Below are 19,523 nucleotides of genomic sequence, written 5' to 3' on the forward strand. Positions count from 1 at the left end.
AGTTTTGAATAGCAAACTTTTTTGCAGGTATTGCTAGCATTTATAGGTCTCTTTGGAGGGCTCTTGGGAAGCGGGAGAGGTGATCGATAGGTCAGAGGTTATCTCTAGAGAATACAAGGCCTAATGGGATTCTAATGACACATCTCAACCTCATTGGTCAATTGCTACAATGCACACTCAGACAAAACACAGCTATACACCAATAGTGCTTCAAAACATAAAATCTTGGATAAAACCCATAAACACTCTTAAGGCAGACAAAGAGTGAATAAAGCTCATCTGTCTGAGGATGATGTTGTTAAGCAAAGTTTGATTTCTGGCTCTGAGGCCCTTTCATAGATGTTGACGGGAGATTGAAGACTGCGAGTGCACTGTTTAACTGACTGTGGGACTGTAGGGTTGTATTGATGTGAATTAGTGTGAAAAGGATTGGCTGGAGGCGAGTGTTCACTTTAGTGGGAAGCGGAGTTCATCACTGCTGCCAGTGCATTTTGAAAAGGCGTTTTATAAATTTCCCCTTTTGCGGGAGACCTGACACAATTTGCAGCTACACTGATAATGAAGAGTCATTCTAAGAGCCAGTTAGATTCAGTTTTGTTCACCAGATAATTACAGGAGGCCATTTCTATTCAAGGACATCCAGACTCAGACACACAAGTCATATGGCATAGATCAGTATAGCTGATCTTGGGAGATAACTCTTACCCTTATTTATAAACATGGTCAAACAAAAGGCAAACAGGTATGGCAAGACACAAGAATAATCCAAGGGCAGACAAGGGTCTCCAATCAGCAAACAACATCCAGAGGGCTAGACAGAGAGAGATAATCCAGGCACATGATAAAGTCCAGGCAGGGGAAAACGGAATTCAATCGGCAAGATGACAGGGCAATCCAAAAACAGAAGGAGAGATCTACTGCCCTACTAAAAGGCAAAAGACCTTAACTCGTTAACAACTTTAAACGTTTTTTACTTGTCCAGCCAAATTAATTATAGGTAAGACACATTGGAAATTTAACAACTAGATGTATTACTAATGAAAATTATCTACATTACAAAATTATGAGCTCAAACTAGATTTTTACCCCATTACGAAGTTAATGTACTCTGCCTTTACACAGTCTGCAAAACGTGAGAAGTCACACCAAGGCAAAAAGCAGTAACTTCCACATTATCAATATTTGGTTGCAGATCACCATTTACAAAATCATTATAATGCCTACTGATCATGGGCTGTCTCATACAGGCTATTGCATATAGCAGGGTTCTTCAATAGGGGGCCCAGAAAAATGTTTGTCCCACGCCAATTTCAAATAAAGTGTCATGAAAATTCAAGCGCAACATCAGAAAGCAACATTAACTTACATCGTGTCTAAACCAGACACGAGCGTCGAAACAGAACTTATCATCAGTGATGCGGTCTGTGGCACAGTGCCGCGTGAAAAATCCCCTGCCGCGTGAAAAATCCCCTGCCGAACTGTCAGATCAGTATTCTTCCCCATGATTGTGTAGGCTAGTGAACCAAACGGAGAGACCATTTTGAAGGCTCAGGCCTTTGCAGGTGTTTTGGGTTGACTAGCTTGTCACCATATTCTTATTTGTTGAGATGAGTTGGTGGGTGTTTGTTAAATGGGAGCCAAAAAAAAATAATAATTTAAACCACTTCAGTCAGTGTGCACTGAATTTATTCAATACATGAGTTTCATAATGGAGTTGAATAACTGAATTTACTTTTCCACAATTAACATTCTATTTTATTGCAATGCACTTGTAATCATTACCTAAGATTAAAGTCACAGAAAATAAAGAGCACTTCTTAAATATAATTCCCAGTCGCTTATGGTCACGTGTAACTGTTGCAAGTAGTTAGGACAAAAACTTAAGAAAAAGATACTTTATCACATTGTGTCACATCTGGTTGGGACACACAGTGTTACGGTTTGATCCCCCACAAAAAAAAAAAAAAAAAAAAAAAAAAAAAAAAGTTTAAAAAAATATTAATGCTGACATATTTAATTGAATCTGCAATTAGGGAAAGTGGGGAAAAGAGATCAAGTCTGGAGATGAGCATGAACAGTTGATTAGCATGGCAGACAGAGATCCAGATTTTTTGTTTGTTCATACTTTAATGTTCAACAGGCGAAGTTATGCAGTGTCTAAAATGCAATGCAAAAATTCATAATTGTTTGAATATAACGGACTACTGGAGAAAAAAAAAAAAAAACCCACACACACCTGAAGCTCTCTTCTGACCAGCTTATTAATTATTTCAACAAAATAATTCACACACAAAGCCTAGGCCAAGGTCAGTGGCCCTTGGTTTGGTATCATTCGCAGAATTTGGCCCCTGGCATATAGTAAAGGGACTATTATAGTTTTGTTTATGGTTTAAAAAAAAAAAAAACAGACTAAAAGTCAAATATGAGTGCATACCAATTTATTTGCCATGCTCCGTAACGTAAAAGAACGCTAGACATACCATAATTGCTTTTATAGTGATTTGTATGAAATAGCTTAACCTAAAAGAATGACTTGTGGATTGATGTAAACACCAGCAAGCAGGAATAATGATCAGAATGCTTGTGGATTAAACATCTCAGATCATGTTCATTGCCATGGATTGATTTTATCAGGTTATAACAATATGTAGGGTTCAGATTAAATTGCAAACTGTTAGTAGGCTACTGAGTTTATGATTGATCGTGTTAGCTATGGCATTCGAGTCAACGCGAATGGCACCACCACCACGCAGGGAGCTGAAGCGAGTGCTGCCACCTCAGGAGGTTCTGCAGCATCATTCGTCACCTCTGGGGACATCACAATGGCCACCACCTCGGTCAGTTTTCTGGCAGAGTACACTGCCCAAACGCAACTTAAAGTGATCCCCTTAAGGGAAAGAACTTCACACAAAGAATTGGTTCTGGAACAGGAGGATTAGAGTGAGTGAGTTTTGGGATACCTGCTGTACATGCAGACACCAGTGGTGCATCAAACACAGTAGATACAGACTGGAATGCCAAAAGACTGACCTTGAAGATCTGGGTGCAAGAGACTGTGACGAGGCTCTGGACGAACAGATGAGACGGTGACTTGACGGTATTGTGGTGTCTGCCATTTTGCGACCAGGCTCTGCTTTTACAACCATCTTGTGCAGCCATCATTTCACGACTAAGAGTGGGGTTGCGTTCCTCTTCTGCAACACCCACAGTAAACAAGACAGCATGGTCCAAGAACTGACAAAGCAATGAACACAGACCCTTATGGTCGAAGCTTAGAACGTAGAAGTTGATTCGTGCCATTGCATGATCGCTCTTTCAAAATAATGTGTGGTAAATCGGAATAGAAAGAAATGGCTAAAATCCCTCCAATATGGTTCTCAAGTGATAGTGGGCCTTGTTTAAGGGCAAACAATATTCTTGTCCAAACCTGACAAAGAGAGATAATCCAAGCACATGATAATAGTCCAAACGGCAATCCAAAAACAAAGGCAGAGATCTATACACGGGAAAAGCAAGCAAGGAAAGACTAAATTATGAATAAGACAAAACTCTGACAGTAAACTGGCTCTGTATCGCAGCTAACACTGGGAGAGTGAAAACCACAGAACAGTACTCGGCATCTCGAACAGGAACTGATTGTGTGTTATATAGTGTGTCAAATAGCTTTCAGGTGAGTGTGTGATTGGTTACAGCTGTGTGCAATCAGTGCAATGGATGATGGGAAATGTAGTCCAGGGTGATGTGAAACAGTCAGTGTAGTGTGAGGGTCTATGTGGTGGATAATGACCTCTGGTGGTGAACAAATGGAAGTTCGTAGACCAGGTTCATGACAATATGATTTTTTTGTAAATAAAATAAATAAATAAATAAATAAATAAAATACAAGATTATTAATGCAAAGCCACTTAATACAGTTTTCATTTGTAAGATACTGTACATTGTCTTGATGCACTGAGATGCATATATATATATATATATATATATATATATATATATATATATATATATATATATATATATATATATATATATGTGTGTGTGTGTGTGTGTGTGTGTGTGTGTGTGTGTGCGTGCGTGCGTGCGTGTGTGTGTGTGTGTGTGTGTTTGAAAAAAAAAATAGGACTGTTTCTTCTGGGAAACATAAAAGAAGACATGGATTAATGTTTATATGCTTTTGTCCATATGAAGGAAGTCATTATTAACCAAAATTGCTTTGATACCAACAAAAATAGAGGAAAGAAAGTCTTATGAAAATAAAATGATGACAGAATTTTGGGTCTATCCCTTTAAAGTCACTGTTTGTATAAATTGTATTTCAAAGTATTTTTTTATATATTACTAGATATGACAACAGCAAATACCACTTGCTTTTATATTTTGTTAAATAGCAAAGACATTCATACATGTTTAAGCATTCAAATTTATTTTTAGGACCATTGTACACATACATCCAGTACATATTTAAGTAACCAGTAAAATTAGACTGTGAAGACCAGAATTAGGTTATATCATAGTTTGTGTGTGTTTGTTTGAAAAAGTCATGCATGTTGCATCTGCTCATTGGCTTCACCATCTGCGCAGCACATGCAGATAAATTCTCACAAATTGGTCTGTTTGGCAAATGGTGCTGGTGGTGGGCAATAAGTGTGTGTGTGTTTGTGCGAAAAGGTCTGTTTTTGCTTTATTTGCATATTAATTCATTATGTGTCGAGTGTATGTGTGCGTCTCATTCCCACACCCCAAGAGAAACTGCGTTTTTCAAAGCTTCCAGTTATTTCCTCTAATTCTAGCCCTCTTTCAGGTGAGCCAACCTCACACCATGTTATCACACAGTACGTGTATATTCTGAAATGATTTTAAACTAACAGATTGTAATTCCATGTACAAAATATGGTATTTACATAAATAGGTGAAAAAAAGCGACCACTTATTTTGTTCCAATTATGTCAAAATATCTACGGTGGCCTTATGCAACATCATAACATCACAGGCTTTTGAAGATTAGCTTTGCTTCAAAGCCCTGCTCTTTTTCTGGCCTATTTCTTCCAGACACACTCTTAATTACTATCTATTTCTATGCCTGGGCTTAAACGTGCATTAAGGGCAGCCAAGAATTCATCTCCTTTAATCTGCACAAGGAACTGTGAGGAACCTTTTATGTCGGTTTTGTTTTCATCTGTCTTTCTTGGAGAAACTAGAATGGTATTTTTTGAAGTTGGCTGCCGTTCCCAACTGGAGGGCTTCATAAAGCATGTTTCTAGATGCTTTGGTCTGTTTGCAGTTTGTGACAGTTGATTCAGAAGGACCTGAAGAAAGGTGGAGATTTGATTTCCAGCGCTGCCACAGACTGATAGAGATATCTGAGGTGGAAGATGTTTTTCTGCCTTTGTTGTCGAGGAACAGGAAGATGTTAGGCTGTTGTAAACATGCAAATGTTTCTGAGGATATGTGTTTGAGTGTGAGACAATGGGGAAAATATTCACACGTGTGTACACACGCATTATATTTAGAAGTGTTTCTTTTTTTTTACTTCATGTGCAGAAATATTTCAGCTACTGTACAAGACTCAGCAGTGTGAGTAACACGAGCGCCGGTTCCCTCGAGGCACAGCGTGAAAGCCGAGAGCTGGTTCACTCTACCTGGAGGGTCTGTACAGTACGGGGGAATGAACACATTTACAAACACTCCCTCTCAAACTCTTTAAGTGCATATTTGACCTGGGTTACAACACTTTCTCCCCCATCCCTCACTCTGTGTCTCATCCACTGTTTCAAATAATGCATCTGCCTTCTAGAGAGAGGCCTATTACTGCCTGATTTCACCCAGGGGACTTCAGAGAGCTGTGTGTGTGTGTGTGTGTGTGTATGAACGGCTTGGGGTAGATGTCAGTCCTTATACTCCCGTGAGATCATTTCTGTGCAGAGCTTCATTTTGGAAAAAATCTTTGTTTGAATGTTCAGGGGCTTGTGTTTGTGTGTGTATTTTGCTAAATATGTTTTTTTTTTTTGTATAAATATGAATAAGTGTATGTGCTTTTGGTGTGATATGAGGTGACAAAACAGTGGCATGCTCATACTATATTGCACTTTACGATTTTGTTTTTCTAAAACATTAATTCATCATATTTAATGTTAATTTCAACATATAATGATGCATTTTTTTATGCATATTTTCATACACTAATACATCAAAATTCGTATCTGTTAAAATATTGAATGAACCTGGCCTAACATGAACTAAAAATGAACAGGTGCATTTTTTTTTAATTTTTTTTTTATTAAAGAGGTTTATAAATGCTGTAACAAATGTATTGTTCATTGTTAGTTAATGCCAGTTAATGGATTAACTAAGGTTAATGCATTATTAAAGGAAAACGCCAGCATTTTTCCATATTCCACTATGTTCTTCCCTCATCTTGGACAAGTTGATTCGTACCTCTTCCGTCTCAATCACTGTAGCACGTGGCACCACTATGCTAGTGTTAGTTTAGCACCATTTATTCCTTAGGATCCAAACAGGGATGAATTTAGAAGCTACCAAACACTTCCATATCCTTATTTTAAGATGGTTACATGAGTAGTTATATTAGTACGTATGGTGATACAAAATAAACAGTGTCGATTTGAAAAGTGGATAAAAAAATGATGACTATAAGGTATGGCTAAAGAGCACTTCGCAGCGCTTTGACTTTGGCGCAGTAATATCATCACTCATGAAAACTCCTCGTCCCCCTCTCCCACTAACTTCCGTCAATACAACCAACGTGAGGAGATTTCAGGAGGGATGATATTACTGCACCGAGGTCAAAGTGCTGCGAAGTGCTCTTCTTTGTTTTTTTCTTACTACATTGCTGATTTTATAAGTTACTATATTACTACAGTATCCACAGACAAGTTTTTAGTATTATTTGCATATCCCGTACTTATAGAGGCAGTATGCTCAATGCTGGTTATTAGACTAGGTTTCTTTAAATCATCATTTGTGTTGTATTTGCTTATTTGATTGTACCAAAGTCCTTTTAAGCAAGTCGTGCCACTCGGCCGCCATCTTGGCAACGCCTCCGGGCAGCTATTTCGGACTAACAAGACCAGGCTCCTATCTAAATGAATGGGCAGAGTCAGAACTGCACTTTCACTGGTCACCGGGACATAAAAACTGCATGTATACAAACAGCAGTGATATGATAAAAATCGGTGAAAAAGTTTAATGACTTTGCCCCAAAATAAGGGTTAAAACGCCTTTTTCCCCACAGGTTATACTTTTACTACGAATGCACAAGGGTTCACGACACCAACTTAATTTATGTCTCTATCCAGAATGCCTCTATGTCTCTATCCAGTGTTGTGCCAAGCACTTAAACAAATGCTCAATGTCATTTGTTTTATCAGTGTACAGTACAATATTTTGAATTATTATTTTCTTGTGTCTTGTTCTTCTTATGTCTCACTTTTTCACAACTCGCTGTCGCCAAAATTAAATGTTTTCCAGCTTGACTGTTAAAAGCAGATGATTGGCTTTACAGCGGGAGGGGCGGGACATGTGCATACAACCGCCATCTTTGCTGTTACGGGTATTCCTTATATAGTTGTATTAAGGATTGAGGAAGTGGCATGTCTCTTATATATTCTCTCTGGTTGTACATTGCTTCAGGGTTTGCATGATGCCCCCGAAAAATGCAAAAAAAGGCAATCAGATCTTGTTAGAGCAGCAATAATGATCTAATTGAATGAAGCATAAATTTAAAACAGCTCTGTTTAAATATAAATATTATATATTTTGAAAAAAAGAAAAAACTTACAGTACGAAAAAATTATGAAAATTTTGAAATTTGATGGATTACATTTAACAGTGTTATTAATTATTATTTGTGTTTTTAAAGATCAGCCAGTCTAAAAATAATGTAAATGTAAGAATACAAGCATGCGCAATTAAATCAACCAATATGAACCAATACTGATAATAATAAAAAAATAATAATAATAAAATATTGATAAGAAAATATATCTGTCATAGTCATGTTTAGTTCAGTCTGTTTTGGCTTAAAGTTTTGAAGGACTTTTATTTTGCCAACCTTCATTTTTCCTCTCTTCTCTTTTCGTGTTTGATCTTTAGTTGTTTTTTTTTGTTGTTGTTGTTGTTGTTTTTTTTTAGTTGTTCATTAATTATCTCATACCTGTTCGCCATCGAGTTTGTTATGTTTTGCAGTTCTTTGTCTGGTATTGTTTGTGGTAAAAAAAAATTAACAAATAAAAATAAATTGGTGTCTGTATGATTTGTTGAAATTTACAATGTTACCAACAGGTTGTACTGCTCAATTTAATGCATCCTTAATGAATTCAAAGGAAAAAAAATTGATGACCCCAAAGTTTTGAACATTAGTGTTAGCATGCAGTTTTTACTGTATAGATAGATGGGTTGGGTTTGTATGGAGTGATGCAAGAGGTCACATCACATCATCCGTTGCGTTCCCTCACACTGCATTGGTTCCTATTGCTGCACTGCATAGTGATACGTATAAGCCCGAAAAAGAACAAGACAGAAAATTGATGTTGCTGTGGCTTCATGTCACTGTCAGCTGTAATGAAACATGGATATGAATCAAAAACACACTTTCACACACACACACACACACACCTAATGAAAGAAGACCCACCCTTCTTTCATTAGGCTGTACATATTTTACCATGTAAAGAAGATTTAAATATGAAATTGAAAGAGTGTGCCCACTGAGGCGTGTGTGTACACAAGGCAGTCACGTCCTAAAACTCATCTGTGTGTTCAGTCAGGTAGAGAGATGTTTTTCTCTTTTAAATTGCCACTTCTGCTGTTTTCCCATGGCAATGACTACGAGAGAAAAGCAGAGAGTGCGACAGATACGGAGGAAAACACTGATATATAAAGCGATGTTGAGAGAGTTTTACATTTTACAGACTCATTTAAGCCCAATTCACGCTTAGATTCCTCTACTGTTTGCGTGGCAGATGTTACAAAACCTCATGTTTTTTTGAGGGTAGGAGTGAATGTTATGCCGGATATTTCTGGATGATTACTTACGACGTAAAATTCCCCTGTGCTGCATGTCAAGTTTCTTGAGTGTTGTCTGTTGGCGGGAACATGAAAGTGTGGTGATGTTACACGAGTGAAAGTGAGAAGACCACAAAAATAATGAACGTGAGGAGGAGAGGAAGAGGAGAAGGTAAACGAGTCTTAGGAGAATGCGTGAAAAAAATGGAAAGAATGAAGAGACAGAAAAGAGTCTGACAGGGTGTAAAATGCAGCGATTTATGCAAATCATTATGCAAATGTGGGGCACAGCTGAGGTAAAATTGCCCCTTTTCCAATCAGAGAATCAAATCCATCACTAACCTGCTGCTATAGGAACGGGTAGGGAAAGCGAGGGAGGAATGGATGGAGGAAAGCTTAATGACTGCCCCATACCCGGAGATAGTGGCTCCCCGCTGGGGGGATAACTGCAGGCTTGGGCCCGTCTCTCCTGGAGCTCTTTGTCTCTGAGTTTCCCAATCAGCCAGACTTCAGTCTGCCATCTCCTCTGGAGGGCATTAATGACACCTGCTACACACACACACACACACACTAGGATCCAAATCCCTCCGTTGGGTTCATGCTTCCCCTCCAAGTTGGTTTAAATTGAAAACAGTAATAGTGCTGAGAGATGGCTAGACAAGCTTTTGTCTCTTGGCATTATTGTGTATTAAAGGACGTTTTTACACCTAGCGCGATTTAGGAACTGCCACATTGTCACCCTTAATTCAGTTTATGTATGCAGAAATGGCCATTGAAAACACAGCTTGGAATAGGTTGCTTTTGGGAAGCATATGAATGAACTTCAGAACTGTAGATTTTAGGAGAGTTGACATGTCATTGAAATGCATGATTAAATGCTATTTTTTTTATTTTATTTAATGTTCTTTGTTTGTTTCTTTCTTTGCAAAATAATTGCATGGCAGTTTTGATTTCCGGATACCTTTACAAAAGAATATAGAGATATAAACTCAATTTTATTTGATTATTGACTGATATTAGATTTTTATTTATTTATGAATTTATGTATTTAATTAATCTGCCAATTCTGGGCATCCCAAAAGAAAACCATTTAAAATGGGATGTATATGGATATAATTGGTAAGTGGATATATAATATAAAAAATATATATTAAACCAACAGTTTGGTTAGTCTATATTTGACCCAAAGTTGGGTTGAAACAACCCAGATTTTTTTTTTTTTTAATGTTGTTATGTGCCCTATATTTTTACATTTAGATCTTTTTTGCCATCAACACTCAAAATTGATATTTAACAACAGTCAATCATTTGACAAGTGTTTAAATAAATCTTGGTGACACTTTAGTATAGGGACCAATTCTCACTGTTAATTAGTTATTATTAGCATGCCTGTTATTACTGTAACATATTAGCTGTTTATTAGTACTTATAAAGTACTACATGATATGACCATATTCTGCATCCCTAATCCTACGTCCCTAAACAACTACCTTACTAACTATCGATAAGCAACAAATTAGGAGTTTATTGAGGCAAAAGGTGGATCAGCCTATCAACCACCTGGCAATGTCCTGGCAACCAAACATAACACCCTTTGTGGCAGCAGCAGGCAAACAACTCAACATTTACATTTTCCTAAAAAAGTAGTGCAGTTTTAAATACTTTGCATTTTCCTCTAATCAACTTACAAGTGAGTAGTTTGCTGATGTCATTTTTAATGATTTTTAATCATTTTTGTCAACTTTTAATAAATAATTACCAATTGTTGTTATATGTTTACATTTCTTTAAATCTGAAAAGCATTCAGATGCATTCAAATCAAGTGATGTCTAATTAGCTCACAACTATACATCCTACTGCTTTCTTAGATCACACAGTCAGACCAAACATGAAGATGAAATGAAAATTCATTCCATCCCTCAAGATCAAAGGTACACCTTTCTAATCAAAGGAGATTAAAACTCGCAGTGTGTAATAGGCATGTGTGGAAGTTTAAATTGCTGTTTAGTTTGAGGCAGCGCATGCATGGGGGGTTTGTAAAGAGTGAGGGCTGATGTGCCAGGTGGTCGTGCTGCTCTCTGTGCATTTGCAGATAGACCCGAAACACAGAGAGTAAATGTATTCACCAGCCCCTGTAAAGAAATCCCCCAGGAGTCCGGGCCAAACCATACACGCTTCCGCTCCTTCCAAACTAGTTTTCCTGCTACTGATTTGCCACTGGAGAGGAAGAGGGTTCGGCATGCCTCACCCCCACTCCCTCCGTGCTCGCTCCCTTCGCCAAGTCATTTATTTGTCCATTTACCCACTGCTTGCCAACACGTCTAGGGAGGGAGGTCCTGGGGCATCTGTGAGCCAAGACACCCAGAGAGCGAGCAAATGACTGCAAAAGTTGAATGCGAAAGTGGAACACAGCACATGCCCATTTGAAAAGAGATTGCATCTTTTTCAGAGTGAATGAAGGAGCGATTTTGAGAAGAGAAGATGACTGCGAGGGATTTTTGGAGGGACAAGTGGAAGCTTGGCAGCTCCGCATTATATCCAGCTGCTCCCATGTCCCAACACTGTTGCGCAGCGTTCCAGCGACTTATATTGTCAGGAGGTTCACAGATGGTCAATGAGAGGTCAGGCAGAAATTTGAACAGCCATAGACATCGGAGCAACCTTTCCTTCTCTGTTCATCAACCAAAACAGTTCATAAGCTGATGCTAGGATGCAGTGATTTTACAGTTCATTTCAACAGACATGCCACTTGGCCTATAACTATTGAATAGCTCTCAACAAAATCCTGTATTTCCTTGACAAAGGTTTTTCAAATTGGGTTTGCAGAGGGCCTCAAAAGGGATACTAGGGGCTTGCAAAATGAATTCATTAATCTCAAAACATTATTTATTTATGTATGCATTTATTTTTGTTTTACAATTTTTTAGGGCTGTCAAAGTTAAAATATGTATGTTTATTATTATTATAATTATTATTATTATTATTATTATTATTATTATTTTAAACATTCATATTCACCAATTGTGTTAATTGGTTAGTATTTCTAATGCAATTTATTTATACTTTCTAAATGATCGTTAATTGGCAACATTCTTATTTCTGTGAAAAAAAAAAAAAAAAAAAAAAAAAAAATATATATATATATATATATATATATATATATATATATATTAATTTCAGTTACACTGTCTAGTTTACTTTATTTGAAAATATAAATAAGATAACTATTTAATTTTGGACACAACATATTATCTTTGTAGCTGACTTTAAGGAAAGAGTCACTGGCAACAAAAAAGTTTATTTGTTTATTTATACAAAATATATTTTGAGGCTGTCCAAGTTAATATTCATTTAAGATATTCATAAAATATGTTTTATGAAATGATTTTTTTGCAGCATTCATTTCCTAGTAATTTCTTTAATGGTGATAATATTATTTATTTATGCTTTCTAAAAACTGGTTATAAATCATGAGATTAATTGCAGTTATTTTTATTTCGGTTGACATCACTAACTTGCACTGTCAGCTGTTTGTTTTGGCAAAGACAAAGGCCAATATTTATTTTTGGAAAGAACATATTTTCTTTGTAATAGCACACAATGTTTTATATAGCTGCCTTTGCGTTTAAGGAAGGAGTCATTAGCTCCTTTCAAAATATATAATATATTTACTGTTTATATAAAATAATGCTGTTATTATAGATATTATGAAATATTAGTGTTTTTGTAAAGATGTTACCACTAAACATTCATGAATATCATATTTGTACAATTTAGGGCCAGAGTAGTCAGCATACACATTGTATTGTCTGTGTTGGATTGCATGGTGTTGTGTAATATCTGTGTAACTCTCACTTTGTGTCCACAATGCATATGACACACTGACAAGCCCTCGGTTTTGATTCCTCAGAGTAAACACTGGACTAACGTATATCCAACTCTGAAACAGTGACTGTGATGTCAGGTTGTGTTAGTTACATTGGCTTTTTTCTGCATTTTCCCCACTCCATTTAAAGGGCATTAAGTCAGACTAGCTTTACAGTTGACAGTTTGTGGTCCCATGATACCTATATGATGTATATATGTCATATCTCTCTCTTGTACGTTGAAAGTTTCTGGTACTGACAGTCAAGTGTCAGCCGCTAAACCCCAAAGGTCCTTTATTGCCAACAGCCAGAATCCTACTCTCTTCTGTCACAATGTCTTTATTTTCTGTGGTATATCTTGTTTTGTTCAGAAGCATTGTTTGTGGCTACACAACTGCATGACAAACTAGAGTATACCTGCTTTTAACTGGAAATGAAATATTCCAAATAGCATGTCTGTCCTTGGAAATACAAAATGAATGTTAGGTTTTTATAACTGAAATGCTCTTCTTAAGCACATTGGCATCTGTAATGCAACTTGTTCTCTATTTTTAGAGATTTCTTGTATTTCATTGTTTTTCACGTGTCTTTGAAATCATCATTCAGAGCGACATTTGCTTATAAACAACAGAATCAGCTGCAGCTCTCATAAGTGATAATGGAAAAGCTAATGATAGCAGAACATATGTTCACACTCTCTCTCTCTCTTTCTCTATCACTTCTTTCTAACTCTCATTTGACTCACCACAGCTTTTAATTCCCAAAATGAGAGCTTGTTTTCCTAGTATTGAGCTGTCGTCATTAATTGGTAAATTATTTTCTGCAGGTCTCCTTTTTGTGTCTCTGGGCTTTTAAAAGAGATCACTACATTAGGCAAATTGACTTGCCAGAAAAATATTTTGTTTTCCCCCATGCATTTAAGCATAAAGACCCTTCACACTGGAGGAGAGATTCATTAGCACAATGTTGCAAAAGCTTGTTAGTGAGGCTCCTAGACGAAGATGGCTAATATAGTCAATGTGTGTTTGGTTATTACTTCCTATGAAGGCCGAGTTATTAGAGCCTTTAGTGTCCTCACAATTATGCCACCCTTATTTCTGCATGTGCACAAACACATTACATGCTCAGGATGTGGGATATTTATATCTTGGGAAATGTAGTATGGCGTTCTGCTGTAGATAATTATTTATATTAAGACCACCAGATCTGATGTAGAAACGACAGCATTAAGTCACAGTCTGTCAGTTAGGCACCTGGGGAGATGGCTAATGAAAGAAAATTAAATTAGCTAAAAATGCACATATTTACTTCATTAGATCACTGTTAAAGACATTAAAGAAATAGGGCATCCAGAAATCTCATCCTCACATTCTACCAAACCAGCATGACTTTCTTTCTTAAGTCAACCACAAAAGGATGTTCACGCTGCTCCTTTCCATATAGTGGAAGTGAATGGTGACCAAGTGCTGTGAAACACAATGTCAGAAGATGCCATAACAAGAGTCTTTTAAAGTGATATGGGAGCTAAATATGAGGACCAGATTGCAACTGTCATCATCAATTTAGTCAATTTAGTCAATTTGTGCATATTCAAATTTTGCATGATTATGAATGGTTTAAAGACTCATGACAGCCAATGATATTTGACATCACTGACATCAACCTGGAATGACACACCATATTTGAATGTATTAAAACACAATTTGATATTATCAAAAACTAAATTAAAATAGTCTTATTAACATTTTCATAAAAAAAAATAATAATAATAATCTATGGTGACACCATATTTGAATGTACAAGAATGCAATGAGACTGTTATTATTAAAAGCTTATTTAAAATGTAGTACATTGCCATAAATTTTATTACCATTATACATGACCATTTTCATTTACTAAAAAACTAATTTGGAAAACGTAAACACAACAACCAATGAAATTTGGCATTAATGACGTTATGGGGTGACATGCCATTTTTGAATGGATGTTAATGCAAATGAGTGTTATTATTGAAAATTAAATGAAAATGTAAAAAATAAGTATCTTTATAAACATACAATGAATAAGGTTATATATATAGTCCATAGGGACATTGAGTTATTTTATGTACCTTGTGCACATAACTGCTTTAGGTTGAAAAACAACATTTGAGGGGAAACTGTGTACCAGGGATGGGCAGTTTTTGAGAGATACCAGGCATCTACGATGTAATGTGCATGAGATGTGCATGTGTTATGGGGTGATGTGCACTGAGCAACATGATTGGCTCAGAGGTCCTAAACTGTCCTTCAATGTATCTTTTTACATACTATAAAAAGTGGGCTATGAGTCTGCGTGTTATCTCTTTGCACACAGACTCAGAAGCTGTGTGTAAACCAGATCATTCTCTGCAGAGAATTAAAGCAATACAAAGACAAAACTTTTTTTGGTTTTTCATTCTCAGTCTCTACAAATTGATATTGAATTAGAATTTCCACAACATAAGTTAAACTGTCATGTTGCAGCAATTAAATATAGGGTATTGTTCATGAGTCATATGAATTATGTAAGGTCTGTTTTGGTTAAGTTTTTACTGGTAACCATTCAGTTATTGAATGCAAAAGAGCAGAACATTCTACAAAACATCTCTTTTTTGTTTTCCACAGAAAAATAAATTTTATGATTGTGAGTGAATTATGTTTCTGTTAGGGCGAATTATCCCTTTAACAACTGCATAAATGCATGTGTGGCAGTGCTGCAGGGTCATAGGTGAGAGTACAATCCAGGTTGGTTGGTTAAACACTGACACTGAGGGAAAGTATCTAATGAGTTCACAACTACAGTGTCACAGGACTGAACCTCTGCAAACAGCAGTTGGTTATTATAAAGTTAACTGGGAAACATGGGAAATATTGTATTGCAGTGGGCTGAGAGGATAAAGATGCCGTATTGTTGAGACTTGTGTTGAGGGGAGAAATAACACATTCTCCCTCTTTGTTGGGGACATGATGAATGTGGCCCGTCCATGCCCAGATGGAGTAGGGCAAATCCCATCCATCACACAGAGGGGGCAAGCAGAGATTTCACCCCACTGGCATCCTCACACGGCACACCCTGTCTTGGGTGTACATTAGCCATCACTGTGGTGAGACCGTTCAGCTGGATTCCTGCTGGGCATCTAAGTCTAATGTGCTTTTTAAAAACCCACATGGTTTCTGGTGGGTGTTTTCTCCATGCAGCCTCCCTAGTTAATGTCATACAGTAAAAACTACAACCCACTTGAAAGGGCTTATTCAAGAATAAAAAGCTAGAAATTTGTGTTGTTTTAGTAAATAGTATGTTTTTATTTCTTTAACCTTTTTGGTTACTACATCTCAGACCAGAGTTATTAAAAGTAACTAAAACTAAAACCATAAATATGTATTTAAAACAATCTATTTAAAATATCAATGAATTCCGTTTGTGTTTTTAAATAGTTTTGATGAATTTTCTGATTATATTATATTATATTATATTATATTATATTATATTATATTATATTATATTATATTATATTATATTATATTATATTATATTATATTATATTATATTATATTATATTATATTATATTTAATGCATTCTCATCCCAAGGCGTCATATACTGACCCTCTTGACATTTCGTCAACATCCTACGCATATGGCACCCTCTAGCGTCAATATGAGACACAGATTATGGGTTAAGGTTAGGGTTAGGGTTAGGGTTAGGGTTAGACCGCTAGGAGGCGCCTTCTGGCCCATTTTTATCTGCTTCTAATATTGACGCTAGAGGGTGCCATGTGCGTAGGATGTTGACGAAATGTCAAAAGGGTCAGTATATGACGCCTTGGGATGAGAACGGTCTGATTATATTATATTATATTATATTATATTATATTATATTATATTATATTATATTATATTATATTATATTATATTATATTATATTATATACAAAGTGCCGGTGTCTGTCTATGGACCAGCACAGGAAAGAAGCACACACTCTCACCTCACACTGTGCTTGGATTCAAAACAGATCGATAGCAAGTCACAGGAAATCATTTGAAGTCATTCTGTGTCTTCTGAAATTCAATGACTCGATGGAGGGAGAAAGCGATAGAACTGGAAATAGAGTGGAGGTTGGAAATGGAGGTAAAGGGGGAAGAGGAAAATAAAGAGTGAGTGTTCCTGCTGCCAAGCTCACATCTGCTCATTAGTGAGGAGTTATTTCCATATTCTCAATAACTCTGTCAAATATGATTGGGCCTCTGCTGTTGCGTTGAGAATGTTTGGGATTGTAATGGAGCAGAATATGACACAATCACCACTTCTGAGATCAACGGCTGTGTTACAGCCAATTCAATTAATCACTAAATCAAAATAAGGGCCTCTTTAACAGCTACACTGAAAACTTCAGAGGTAATGATAGTAGGCAAAGCAATGACATTGCAGGAAGTTGACTAATGAACCATAACATAAATAATTACCTGTCCTATTAATTACACTATACCATAGGTATTTAATCTCTTGTAATTAATTATTGAAGTTGAGGTTAGCTCATCTCCTAGGTTAAATCAAAGTGAGAAAATTAATTTGAGGTATCTGAGTTACATATTAACGTTGCTAAATGATGCCTTGGCAGTTCAAAGAAAATATATAATTTGGAATAAGAACAAATAGAGCCATACATAGACATGATTAACATGTAATATCATTTAAATTAGTGGACTGATGTCAAAGGTATCTGTGTGAGTTAAATGGGATTCTCCTGCTCTGGACCTCCTGCAGGGAAGAAAAATGTAATCTTGCAAATTACCATTTTATTTTTACTAGAATTTGCATGAAACACTTTTGAAAATGGTGATTTCCTTTAAGAAAGCTTTCTAATTTGAAACTTATTTACTCAGGAGGGTTATCAAGGTCACTTTCAATCAGAAGGCTGCAATTAATACACACTCATTGTTCTATCACAGACCCGGAAATAACCTGTTTATGTTATCTGATAACAATTCAGGTTATTGCTTTTGTCCCCCTCCATGATTAACCACCAACAAACAATAATTAATTTGATATTTAAGCCTGTTACAATGGCGGCAGCGATGAGCTCCCTGCATTTATTTTGAATTAGAGCCATTAAGAATCATTCATTGTGTTTGGTTTATTTTAATTAGCTGCCTTATTTTTGCGAGCACCAAAACTGCAGAGGGAAGAACAGAAACCTCTGTTGTTGTTTGCAGCATGACCATATTACCTTTACATTTGGCTGATGAAATAACTCAAACCTTGCATGGGTATTTTTTATTTATTTATTTATTTTCTTGCAAGCAAAAGTAGCACATTCATCCATCACAAAAAGGCTTTGTGTTTCCATGGGTGATGACGGCCCTGAAGATAACGTGAGGTGAACAAAGACACTGGCGCTTCCTGATTGGCTCATTTAATCTCTGTCACTGTAATTGTTGCAGGGTGACTGTAGACTGATTTATGTGCTAAATCAATAACCCAAACACACCTTTAACAACTAAAATTCCCTTCAGCCTCCAGAATACGAATTTTTAAAGGTGGGTTCAAGTTATTTTATTATAAAAGAAGACTGGTATTTAAATAAGGGCATTCACTTATTTGTAGTCTCACTGTTCTGTAGTTTATAAAGAAGTTCATAAAAAGCTACTGACAAGCGAATGATGTGGCCATACTGTTCAGATTTAATTTTAATTTAAGGGTTCAAATTTTAATATTACAAATAATAAAAAAAGCACAGGTTCAAAGTGAAACACAGAGCAGGAGAACAAGGAGAACCTGGACAAGAGCATCTACAGAAGGGATAGGCAAAGTCGGTCCTGGAGTGCCGCTGTCCTGCAGTGTTTTGGTCTAACACTAAATCAAACACACCTGAACAGGTCTGAAGATCCCCATGGTGGAGCTGATGACCACCACAGCAGAGCAGAAAGGATTGAAGATCTCGTGAACTGGAGTGGGCTCAGGAGAAGACTCGTGGACTGAAGCAGGCTCAGGAGAATACTTGTAGATGGGAGCGGGCTCAGGAGCAGACTTGTGAATTGGAGCGGGCTCTGAAACAGACTCGTGGACTGAAGTGGGCCAAGGAGCAGACTCGTGGACTGGAGCGGGCTCAGGAGCAGACTTGTGAATTGGAGTGGGCTCTGAAACAGACTTGTGGACTGAAGTGGGCCAAGGAGCAGACTCGTGGACTGAAGCAGGCTCAGGAGAATACTTGTAGATGGGAGCGGGCTCAGGAGCAGACTTGTGAATTGGAGTGGGCTCTGAAACAGACTCGTGGACTGAAGTGGGCCAAGGAGCAGACTCGTGGACTGGAGCGGGCTCAGGAGCAGACTTGTGAATTGGAGTGGGCTCTGAAACAGACTTGTGGACTGAAGTGGGCCAAGGAGCAGACTCGTGGACTGGAGCGGGCTCAGGAGCAGACTTGTGGACTGGAGCAGGCTCAGGAGTGGACTCGTGAACTGGAGTGGGCTCTGAAACAGACTCGTGGACTGAAGCTGGCCAAGGAGCAGACTTGTGGACTGGAGCGGGCTCAGGAGCAGACTTGTGGACTGGAGCAGGCTCAGGAGTTGACTCGTGAACTGGAGTGGGCTCTGAAACTGACTCGTGGACTGGAGCGG

This window comes from Carassius carassius, chromosome 25 (assembly GCF_963082965.1).
Source record: "Carassius carassius chromosome 25, fCarCar2.1, whole genome shotgun sequence".
NCBI classification, from domain to species: Eukaryota; Metazoa; Chordata; class Actinopteri; order Cypriniformes; family Cyprinidae; genus Carassius; species Carassius carassius.